Source organism: Scatophagus argus, chromosome 19, assembly GCF_020382885.2.
Source record: "Scatophagus argus isolate fScaArg1 chromosome 19, fScaArg1.pri, whole genome shotgun sequence".
Classification (NCBI taxonomy): domain Eukaryota; kingdom Metazoa; phylum Chordata; class Actinopteri; family Scatophagidae; genus Scatophagus; species Scatophagus argus.
Window position 1 is genome coordinate 12,306,260 of NC_058511.1, and position 11,590 is coordinate 12,317,849.

Sequence of the window (11,590 nt, forward strand, 5' to 3'; positions counted from 1 at the left end):
GGTTATTGTCTCTTCCAGTCTTTTCTGCCTAAAAAAAACAACTTTATCATTTATCAATGTTATACATTGTTGTGTGTGAGTTTAATAACAGTTTTTCATTAAGACCCATCACAACAAAAAGACTCAGGGTTTTGGTGATGTGGCCCATATTTTCATTTGGACACAATCTGAAATTCAGACAACACAAGAGCTTGTTTCTGTTTTATAGCTCACTTTTATCATCCAAGTTTGAAAGTTATTCACTTCTCTACATTTTTCTGTACTGACGGGACAGCTGGTATCGAAAAACACAAGCGGAGGAAAATGGACAGATCGTTACTTTTTGTCTATAGCTGTCAGAATTCTTACATAATAATGTGATTATTTTGGCATTTTTACAATGAATCAATGAAAAACAGAACACAAGAAAGTAAAAACTCTTGGCCAGTGTCCGTACACAACCACATGCCTTTGATTTGCTATGTACAAATGTCTGTGTGTGTGTGTGTGTGTGTATGTGTGTGTGTGCCCACAGGGTTGTTCTCTGTCTTTGCTCTGAAAGACAAAATATCCTTTTTTTTATCTCCTTTTTACCCTCTTTTCTCTTTCTATTTTAGTCTCAGCTCATGGCACCATCTGCTTTACTGAACACATTTTTGTGGGAATATATGAGAATATGTGTGCTTGTGCATGTATGTGTGTGTGTGTGCATGTGGTTGAGATTAAGAGGGAGCATAACTGTGTTTGAAAAACAACATGAGTGAGTAAGCAAGCTCTGTATTGTGCATATGCGTATCTGCTCGGCTTACTATAGGCCCACTTACTGCCTCATGGACTTTACTTTATTTCTCCTGTAAGTGCCAAATCAGAACACACATACACACACATGCACACACACACACAGTGATAATAATAATAAAATATGAAAATAGAAACCCTCTCACTAAGGCTGTGGGCTGAAAACTGACAATTATCACAACAATAATTTGAAGAAATTGAAGGGCGGGCAGGGGGAGGGGGAGAGAAAGTGGTTCTTTGTGGTGAACAGCCTCGGCTGCAAGGTGACTCAAACATGACTGGAATATGAACAAGCTACCCCCCCCCCCCCCCCCCCCCCCCCCCCCCCATGCACACCCCTCCCACATAGAGATACACTGAATCTGTTGGGAAGAATGAAGCTCCCTGTCTCTGTTACAATTACAGCTTGGTATCTTAATGCCAGCATGGACAAAGATTAGTTTGAATTGAAAACGTGTTGCAAAGATTAGACAATGAGTGGTGCTATGTAAGTTGTGTACAGTACTTTGAGTGGTCTATCTGAGTATTGTGTCTCACATGAGGAATGTTGATTAAATGGGTTGTAACACTGAAGTAAACTCTAGCAGAATAAAAACCAACGTATTTCTTTACAAAACTCATATTATATATACATTCCCACTTCTTGTCCTGTCCCGTACCCTCAGGTCCACATTTACCAGCACATAACCACAACGTGTTAAAGTGCATTTACTTCCATGTACTTGAAGTCAGTGTTTCCAGTTTTGCTACACTTGCTCTTCTTCACATGTTTTGCAGCCTCATTTATCATTTTTGTATAGCTACAGCTGTAGTTACTTCATCTAACTATAAAGTAAGAAATTTCTGTCCCTTGTGTATCTCAAGAACCAATAATCCAGTCTACTTCACACTTGGCAAGTTTACTGCTGGCAAATCAATATTTTAAAAACAACTTTGAATAAACAAGTGAATGGTGCTCTGTACAGCAGTTTTTTTTAGTTGTGTTTTTTACTTTTAAGTCCCCAGCTTCTTCAGTCGTTTATGAAAATACTGAAATGCGGCTTTTCTGTTTGGCTTCAGAAATGTTTTTGGGGATGAAGAAACTTCTCCCAACTCTTCATCAGCAGGAGGGTGAGAATTTTCATTTTTGGGTGAACCTTTCCGTTAGGTAAAAGCACTGATGCTGCTGATGTTGTGGTCCAGTATGTATCAAACATCTGACATCTGAGTCTCTTATTGTTATTAATATCATAATGCAGCACTGAAGAGGAAATTAGAGCATGATGATTAGTTTATTGAATAAAATAATGAAATATTAAATGAGAGAAATTTTTTTAGGCTATTTTGGTTCAATTGTTATATTAATAATGAAATAAACAAAGATTCTTAAAATAATGGCTAAATCAGTCATTAATTTACCAACTAGGGGTGGGGTCAGTGGTGTCTCTCAGCAGTGCTGGTTATACCTGATGAGGCGTCAGCTCATTTGGTTTTAATGAAACAAATGGAGGCGGCCAAGCAGTTGACCCGCTTTAAACAGGTTTTTAACAGACCCTGCACTGGTTCATTTAGATTAGCATTAAGACTGAAGGCAGGGGAAAACTGTTCACCTCAACCCACCATTTTCGCATCTGAGCCACACAGACATGAGAGTGGCATCGAGCTTCTCATTGACTCTTAATATCCTGTTTGGAAAATGTCATGCGTTAATTACCTGACAGTAGCCTACATAAGGAAGTTAAAATCACGTCCACCTCAACCAACACACAATGCTGATATATAACACTTCTTTTGCTAAACTAACATTTTAAATTCTGAATTTTCATGTTCTGCTTTCCTCTTTGGTAAGAATAAATGTTTACTGGAGATACTACAGGGTGTTTTATAGTGAAACAAGCAGCCTTGCGGCCTGCAGCTGTGATCACCTGCTCTGTCACCTCACATATTACGCAGCCTTGTGAACAAAGCACTGACAAGCTGTAATAACACTTTCTTAATTACCTCAAAAGCCATTTTCTGTTAATTTGCTGTGATAAAGTCATTAATAAACTCATGGTTTGTAATTCATGGTTTTTAATTCATTCTTTAAGTAATGTTTTTGGTAGTTAGGAAGAGCCGCCGTGGCTGGGGAAGGACAAAAACATTCAACTGCACGTCACCAACCTTATTTTTTACTATCCAAGTTCCCTGACTGGTTTGATTTATTCTTTCTGGTTTTTCGATCACAGCAGAGGTGGACTCTGAGCAGGCCTATATGCTGTTCACCTCTAACTTAAGACACAGGATGCATGTAAACGCTGAAAATCCTGTGCTGCACCTCAACTAAAGCTCAGGTTTAGTGATGACAAACGCATCTGAGCGCAGTGCAGTGCAGCCTTGTAATCAGCACAGTCTCAGTGGGACATCACAAACACGTCATCAGTGGTCCATTATACATATAAACACAATAAATTAAGCAGAAAAAAGCACAGCAGTGGACCACAGCACATAAACGTAGGTACTGACAAGCAGCACTCATTTTTAATGAATTGAATTTCTATCCAGCAGCGGCTGTTTTTGAAGCAGCTTATGTGAATAAAGGAGTGCGCAGGGTGAGAGGGGTCAGACATTTGCCTTTTTGTCGGCTGATTTAAACTGTTACGGAGGACGTGAGGAAGTTGAAGAAGGAGCTTTGGACTGAATGTTTATCTCATCCATATGAGGAAAGCCCTTGCCAGGTTTTGAACACGCGATGGCTATTAACAGTCCATTGGAGTGTACTGTTTTAGTGTGTGCCAAGAGATGTGTGAAGGTTATTTTTTCTGTGGTTGAATTAATATAGATTCTTGTGTTTGGGTTTTGTATATATGCACATGACGCTTAGCACATTTTATTTCTTCTTTTTCTTTCTTTATGCAATATGTGCTTGTACTAAGCTTCCCCATCTATTATAAATAGTGTCAAGCCCCTCATGCTATTTATTGTCTTCATTTTTTTCAGCAACAGCCATTCAGCGTATTTGCATATTGTAATTGCCTGTACATGTAGGAGTCTGCACTGTTACCGACTGAGTTCACTTCTCCTGTGGCGCAGAATTCAAATGGCTTACCCATATTAAAAGGATTCACAAGGAACATGCATGCATGAATATACTTAAAACAAATGCATGCACATATTTCACGTGATGTGTTTAGATTTTTAGATCTGCGTATTGAAAACAATGGTTCAAATAGCATTGTTTGTTTGGCTTCACTGAAAACACGCGACTTGTCTCTTTTGTTGCATTGTTGTGGTCGACACTCGAGTCATACTGAGCATAACCTGTTCATTATGCTCTTGTGCTGCTGTTACCACCAGTGACACAGGCAGGATCACCCAGGACTGAACTCTTGAGGATTATAAATGAAAGCAGAGTTATTGCTTGTGTTCTTGAAAGCAGAAGAAGCTTTGTTGTATTCATGAAGGTGATGTTGATAATTAGTCTGAGTCTTTGTGCCAACCTGACTTTTCTTGTATAAGAGAACTTGAAAAGTAAATGAAATCAGGCTTGGGGTAGATGACAGAATGATGTGTGTACAAGCTATATAAACTACATCAGTTATGGTGTTTTTATAATTAAATCATGGAATTTCTAAGACTTGGGGTATTTACTCTGTAAAGTTTAGATTGGACAATTAGTGGGCATGTTAACAGGCTCCATGTGGTTTTTCCTTGAGCCAGAGGCCACAATGAAGGTTTTGTTTTACCCCATTGACTACAAATCAAGCGTACGTAACATCACTCAGTTGATTTCCGACCTTCAGGGCAGCCTTTGGTTTCAGTTCACATCAGCACGGCATGAGCATCAACTCCAACTCGCACACAGCTGAAACTTGCAGATACGATAAAATGAACTGCCGAAACTGCAACCATCACTAATAATATTTTACATAGAGTTAATTCTGGAGACAATGATCTTAATTCTTCTTGATCATTTGATCATTTTATTCCACTGGATCTCCCAGAAAAGCAGCCTGGCATTAGAGATACTGCCCTGGACTGGAACAGAAGTTATAATCCTGTCTGTCAGAAAAACACACGCTGAATGTTCCCTTTCTCCAGCATATTATTTCACAAAAAAAAAACAAAAACATCTGGCTCCCTGTTTACAGATGTCACATCTTGAAAATCAGCTCTTTTCTCTCTCAGCTTGATCTCAAGAAAGTCGTTGTTTGCCATGTTTTCCTCTGTTTCATTACTGTATCTCATTGTACTCAGAGATTAACCAGTAAATTATTTGGCTCGTCCAACATGCAGCTGCTCGGCTTGTAACGAACATTAGAAGACAAGATCATATCAGTCCTGTTTTAGCCTCTCTTCCCTCATTACCAGTCAGTTTTAGAATTCATTTCAAAATTTTACTGACTACCTTCAAAGCACTTCATGGTTTAATGTTCTGTTGCTGAATTTCTGGTCCCTTGAGCGCAGCCTCAGATCCTTAGGCAGGACTCTCTCTGCTCTCAAGTCCCGACTCAAGACTGAAGGTGATGGGGCTTTTACAGTCACAGCCCCTCTGGAACTGCCTGTCTGAAGATCTGAGGCTTGGAGTGTCCTTTAAATAATCTCAACACGTCTTTTTAAAAAGGCCTTTTATTTACGCTACCAGCGCTCTGTTTTATTTCCAACTTGTCTTAACTGTATGACTGTATTATTATGTTGTTGTCCTTGTCCTTATTGTTCAGTGTTGTATTCCTTTTTTCTTAAAACTTCCAGGAAGGTAGACAATCGAGCAAAACTGCAATGTGCTTTTGACAGCAGCAGTAATGAAAAACTGCTGGTATTGGCTGAGCCTCGGATTTGATTGTGGTGTGCATGTGTGGTAATCGTAGTTTTATGTGATTCACACAGTCATTAGAAACAGGAAGATGGTGACATTCAAAGAGGAAGCAGGAGATTATTGATAGTTCACTTTCACGTCAGTGGGTGTGTATCTGGCCTCAAATGAAGGCTCACGTTGACTCTTTGTTAATAACTGCTGCAATTCACAATGCAGTTCAAACTGCTCCGTGAACATCCTCAGCAGACATGTCTGTGGGTGAGCAGATGTCTGGTGTTTTGTGTATGACGTAACTGCAATCCTGTAAAGCAATTTTAGCCACGTTAAATTTCCTTTACTTTATGCAGGCGTCAAATATCGGATTGGATCTGAAATAATGATCCTGCCTCGCTCTGCTTTGCCTCAATTAGGAGGAAGTCGCTGCAGCTAGAATGCACAGATTTATAAAAGCTGCTCAAAAATTGTGTATTCATTAGCGAGACACACACTTAAATATGTACCCAAACATTCCCACCCCCACAGTGCAAGCACACACACATCAAGTATCAGCAAATATCAGCTGCTGTATAACTGTTGAAACTGCAGAACAATTTTCAAAGCCACAAATGGGCAGAGTGCACCCCCACAAACAAAGTCCAGGCTGCAACACACACCAGCTGCTGCGAGGCTCCAACAGACCTAAACCTCTTCTGAGCAGACAAACACTCCCCACTCAGGCTGGGAAATATGTTTCAGGCTTTGCTTTGGTCAAAAACTGGCTCGGTGCAAGAAGAAAAGACCCTCAGGACAGACTAGACAAGGGGGTCTTATCACATTGTGGTGTTGTGTTTTTATTTCTTTTCTTCGGCTTGTCTGTCTTCATCACCTCCTTCCGCACATTTTGACAAATGATCACCATTTCTTTGCAGTAATATTGCTAATTTCCCTTGTTCAAAATGTTCAGTTTGTCCTTGAGCATCTTTCAACATAAAATCTCACCTAGCAACAAATATGTGAGGATGTTGTTTTCCATTCTCTCCATTCACCATCACACCATCTGGCCACACACACACACACACACACATACACACACACACACCGGTAAGCAGGTGGAACTCCTTCAAAGTGAATTTAAAATGATTTACAGACTGTGTATGCATGTGTGTGTGTCAGGATGGAAATGTGCAGAGCGATGATAAAGGTGCCTGTCATGGTGTCAGCCCAGCCCAAGAATAAAGCTTTCCTTATGTTCCCAAATCTCTATTCTATTGTTTCATCCTTCAAATTCATAACGGAGAACATTTAATTCAAAATTATTTTATTGTTTATTTAAATTTAAATCAGTTCACTGATCACTACACAAAGTTATTCTGTGTGCAACTGATGTAAAGCTTTGTAATCAGCTGGAGAGTCGCTGGCAATCAGCAATCTGCAGAGTACAGAGCAGTTTACATTAGAACGAATTTGCATGGGAAGTTTAGGTCTTTGCTGCTGCTTTGCATATTTAGTGTTCGCACAGTCAGGAACAGTGAAACTGAATTTGTAATTGGCCTGTTTAAAGGGGAACAAAATTTAAAACCTTAGCAAGAGTTCTTGTAGAAGTTTTTCAGCAATTTATGTTGACACTTGTAGGGTGGTTTGCTGATGTTGCCAAGCGCTGACAGATAAATCTCTGATGAGGTAAGGTGTTAGACGTCTTAAAGGTGGGGTGACAGATGTTGAGTCATCCCATCCATCCATTTTTTATATCGCTTATCCGTCAGGGTCTACGGACTACGGGCGAGAGGCAGGGTTCACCCTGGACTGGTCGCCAGTCAATTGCAGGGCCAACTCACAAAGACAGACAACCACTCACGCACACCTAGGGGCAATTTAGAGTAGCCAATTAACCTAATGTGCATGTTTTTGGTATTGTGGGAGGAAGCCGGAGTACCTGGAGAAAACCCACGCAGGCACAGGGAGAACATGCAAACTCAGACCGGGATTCGAACCTGGAACCCTCTTGCTATGAGGCGACAGTGCTAACGGCTTGAGTCAAAACATCAGTAAGAGACAAACTAACGAATGAGACTCAACGATCAACTGTCTTTCTCCAGAGTTGCTTAACCCACTTTTAATAACTTTTCCCCCCTGGAACTTGTTACTTATTTAGTCATGAATATTTAATGATATACAGGATTTGAAATGGGGGTTTTAATGTAACAAACAACAAAATCAAAGAAGAGAGTCGTTCTATGATAAAATTCATTCTGTTCATTAGGTTCAGTGCAGTACTTTCAGTCATCTTCATTGCTTGATTGCCGATGGTATGTGTGTTGAATACGTACTGATTACTGTTGATGATGACTGTGAACATGCAGGACTCCTGGAAGAGCAACACAGTTGAGACTTTCCTTTGAATAAAGTGATCACAACCTTTGGCTATTTGGGCTTTTTAGTCTATTTGATTTGTGGGATTTGTGGGATTGTGTTTGATGCCTTACAGAGTTTAATAGTTTTTATTCAACACATTTATTCTAGTTGTTCTCTTTATAACAACAGTATCTACGTTCAAGTGCAGTAAAATTTGTAAAACAGTCTGATGCTGATCTCTTTGTCCTTGGCCATTTGTCTTTGTTCTTCACAGAAATTCTGATTACTGTGCGGTTAATGATAATTACATCAATAATTGCTTCCTTTCTGGCATCATTATACTCTATACTGCAATCTCCAAAGAGACACACACACACACATACACATAGGATGAATCTAATCTTAGCACGATTTCTGCTCTGGATTGAATGCATCTTCAACACAGAACAGGTGTGTGGTTTCACAATCGTGTGCCGGGAAGAACAACAATCAACATGAAGCACAGAGGACAACACCTTCTGCTGTCATTTATGTCAATCTGTCACTTCTTTTCTCCCCTTCACCCGCCCGCCCCATCCTCTTCTCTGCCTCTCCGCTCCTCGTCAAAGAAATAAGATTGTCAGACGAGATTCAGAATGATGGGCTTAGGTGAAGTTAACATGGTCTCTCTCTCTCTCTCACACACACACACACACAGGCTAATATACTTGAAGTCAGAGAGGCAGGCAAAACGTTGGGGACACACTCACTCTGCCCCAGATGCACCCGGTTCCCATGGCGACCCCAGATGAGAAAATAGTGTGCTCTGTGTCTGTGTTTGTGCATGTGTGTTCAGCTCAGAGATTCCCATTTAGCAATAATTGAATGTGAAGGAAGGACGGAAGGAATGTTTGAGTGTGCATACTGTGTGTGTGTGTGTGTGTGTGTGTGTGTGTGTGTGTGTGTGTGTGTGTGTGTTTGTGTGGCTTTTTGTGGCTCTTTGAGGGTGAAATAAACAAAAGGGCAAAGATTCTGTCTCTTCATGGAGGGAAATCTATCATGACTTAACTTCAGCATAAAACCAACTAGTTATGTGTGTAAACTGAGATTTTTAATCAGACAACTATAGATAACTATATATAAATGTAAATCTGAAAGTAAGAGAAGATAAATATTCTTGATAATACTATTTAAAAAAGTGATTGATGATCATGTATGGAGGCATACATGATCAACTGCATACTGATGAGCTCACAGTAAACTTTAAATGTAGCTGGCAGCACGAAACACAACATGCACGAAAATTGCACTAAATTGAATTGCAATTTTGTTGCCAACTCCTAAAATAGGTTGCAAATATGATGAATCATGTCCGACCGAGGTCCAAAAGTGCGTGATTTCATTCAGTGTGCTCATGTCAGTTGCTAGTTTCTTGTCTGGTAACCTCACCAAGCCATGCTAACAACTCTGTGAGGCTGTTAACATCAGCATGCTAACATGCTCTAAGTATGAAATGCAACTCCGGCTGACAGTATTGGTCAACCGCACGGCTCTAGTTGAAAACAGTAATTACAATATGTCCTCTAGGGGCCTTGCGAATTGATAACGAATTTCATGACAATTCACCGACTAGTTGTTGGGATATTTCCCACTGAGCCAAAAATATCAATCTCCTGTTGGCACTGGGAGGAAAGTCAGGGGAATCATGTGCAAATTTTCATCGTAATACATCCTAGAGCAGCTGAGATATTTGTTCATTTAACAACAAAAACGTACATTGCTTAGTCGTGTTGTTTGACATGTCTTTAAATCCGTTCGTTTAGTTTAATGAATGTACTGTATATCCTCCCCCTTTAACAATGTGCTGTGATAGATTACCAGTGTTTGCTCATGAGGGATTATCCAATGTGTGGCAAAGAGCCTTGATGAGTGTGTGACAGAATCATCTCCACATGTATTTTATGTTGAGACCGAGAAGCAATAATACAGAGAAAAAGTGATTTGTGAGTCCACAGTTGGTACAAGATGACACATTTATTCTACATACCAGTCCATCTACAGCTCATAAGCCTTATATACAATCATGCTATATATATAAACCCGAGCTTCCCACGCAATGTAAGCAGAACTGAAACAGAAACCCACACGCGATGACAGCTTTACTTGACCACAGTGTGATGAGAAACTCCCTGTGCATCCACACCACCCAGGCTGACAAGTTACATTAGGTTTAGGTCCAGGGTTTAATGGGTAAGCCACAGGCCCAAGAGCATGAGATGACCTACATCTCAGCTGGGCCTTATATAGAACATGTGATGACTCACACACACACACAGAGAGAGAGAGAGAGAGAGACAAAGAAAATGGGATTAAATGCCCACAGTACATTGCATTATTTGTGATGTGATTAAGTCTCGGGTGACCTAGTATATAAGAAACTTTAATGAACAAGAATAATGATATCAAGCTCCATGTTCGGAAAGCTAAAATCAATGTTTCTCAACATGACGCCGCTCTCCTCTAACACCACAAGCAAGGACTTGGATTTGCACTGTCATCCCGTTGGAAATCACAAGAGATGTTCAGGTCTCTAATGTACTTAAGTAATAGATTGCATAATGTTGATGTAATTCACTTACAGCTGACCCAGTGAAGATGTAATATAATTAAGAGTGGGTAAGTAGGAATGACTGATTAGCACCCTTACCATTATTGGTTTTCTGCAATGCAAATACAAGAGTATCATCAGGAATCAAATACCATGCTGTGTTTACAGCTGCAATGATTAGTCGATCAATCAATCAATTGGGATCAAAAATCAATTGGGAAAATTTTGGACAGTTGATGAATAGTTTCAAGAAAAAGTTTCAAACATTTGCCAATTCCGGCTTCTTAAATTGATGATGTGCTTTGTTATTTGGTTTTGGGCTGTTGGTTGGACAAAAGAAACAATTTGAAGACTTCCCTTTGGGAAGCAGATCAATACTAAATGCCAAATTTCATCTTTTATGTCTCTTATGTCATAGTTTGGATAATACCTTTACCATTTAGATAAAATCATGAAAAAATAGGGATTAATTTAGCACCATCAGACCAAATTATTTTATACAACACCACAAATTCATGACTTGCACATCAGTCTCTTGTTTTTCCACAGGACAATCCCAGATTCTTGCTGGTACAAAGACACCTGCTTCTGTGGGGGAAATGTAGTCCTGACCACTGTCTATACATGGTAAATTGAGACTACAAAGTGTCATTAATGCCTCAGTTCTTCAGTTTGCTGTAATACCCAAGGAGACCACTTGAATTATAATTTGATTTACTGACCCAACAGATATATACCCCCAGGTTTTGGAATGAAATACTTCTCTCACCATTATTTTCAGCCAATTGTCAAATGGCAAAAATCCCAGACCGAACACACTGCCAAAATCCAAAGTGTTCTTGGCTCAAAGCTGGCCTTTCCACCATTGGATATCTATTCAAATGCTTTAGCGATATCCCAGTGGCAGAAAGACAGGAAAAAAAAAACTAATGGGGCCAATAGGATTTGTAATGTCTCTCTTAGCTCCAATAATGAAAGGTCTATCTGTGAGAGTGACTGAAGACAACTGTAAATGTTGAACTCCCCCTACTGGTAGCAAGTGACCATGTTTACTGTGTTCTCCATGACACAGGAGCTTAGCGTAATGTTCTCAGAAATCGGTATCTTACAAGTCGTGGCCT